The sequence below is a fragment of the Siniperca chuatsi genome, linkage group LG23, assembly GCF_020085105.1.
Source record: "Siniperca chuatsi isolate FFG_IHB_CAS linkage group LG23, ASM2008510v1, whole genome shotgun sequence".
Lineage (NCBI taxonomy): Eukaryota > Metazoa > Chordata > Actinopteri > Centrarchiformes > Sinipercidae > Siniperca > Siniperca chuatsi.
This window is the reverse complement of record NC_058064.1, coordinates 1,285,313-1,285,620: the sequence shown is the minus strand read 5'-3', so window position 1 is coordinate 1,285,620 and position 308 is coordinate 1,285,313.

The window sequence follows — 308 nt, the reverse complement described above, 5'->3', positions numbered from 1 at the left end:
GCTCATTGGTCGACGTAAAATAGACATTAATCATAAAAAAAAAAATAAATATATAATTAAATATAATTTATATCGCAACCACAGTTGTATTTTATGTGATATATGGCGTGTTATTTGTGGTGGATAGTCTGAAGACGTGACGGTAGATGTTTGTTAGCTGATGTTAGCTTATTTTCAAGCGGCTGAAGTTGGCTTCCGATCGGTAGGACAGTTAAAGGACCCTTCAGGTATATTTCTCAGCTGTTACTCCACTTTAAAGTTGTGAAATGTCTACTACAGATCAAAAGTAAAAGCATTAACTCTTTTTA